At 36.7% G+C, this 417-nt stretch overlaps 1 protein-coding gene and 1 long non-coding RNA gene across 4 annotated transcripts in view; both read left to right on the plus strand.

The window, feature by feature from the left end:
* LOC106532792 (uncharacterized) overlaps positions 1-411 on the plus strand; it is a 5,051-nt gene extending 4,640 nt beyond the window's left edge. For 2 of the 3 annotated variants that reach the window (XR_001312147.1, XR_001312145.1), the window contains 2 exons: positions 15-179; positions 213-411. This is a non-coding gene — a long non-coding RNA (uncharacterized LOC106532792). The remainder of the gene's footprint in view (positions 1-14; positions 180-212) is intronic. The other variant, XR_001312146.1, reaches the window with a different exon arrangement.
* The window catches only part of plxna3 (plexin A3), a gene marked incomplete at both ends in the record, with an annotated part of 6,639 nt that overhangs the window by 4,794 nt on the left and 1,428 nt on the right, over positions 1-417 (plus strand).

Here is a 417-nt window from a genome sequence, read left to right on the forward strand (position 1 = left end):
GTCTAATCCATGAGGTTTAACCAGTCTAAACCCAATTTAAACCAGTCTAATCCATGAGGTTTAACCAGTTTAAACCAGTCTAATCCATGAGGTTTAACCAGTCTAAACCCAATTTAAACCAGTCTAATCCATGAGGTTTAACCAGGCTAAACCCAATTTAAACCAGTCTAATCCATGAGGTTTAACCAGTTTAAACCAGTCTAATCCATGAGGTTTAACCAGTCTAAACCCAATTTAAACCAGTCTAATCCATGAGGTTTAACCAGTCTAAAGCCAATTTAAACCAGTCTAATCCATGAGGTTTAACCAGTCTAAACCCAATTTAAACCAGTCTAATCCATGAGGTTTAACCAGTCTAAAGCCAATTTAAACCAGTCTAATCCATGAGGTTTAACCAGTCTAAAGCCAATTTAAACC

Source organism: Austrofundulus limnaeus, unplaced genomic scaffold, assembly GCF_001266775.1.
Source record: "Austrofundulus limnaeus strain Quisiro unplaced genomic scaffold, Austrofundulus_limnaeus-1.0 Scaffold831, whole genome shotgun sequence".
NCBI classification, from domain to species: Eukaryota; Metazoa; Chordata; class Actinopteri; order Cyprinodontiformes; family Rivulidae; genus Austrofundulus; species Austrofundulus limnaeus.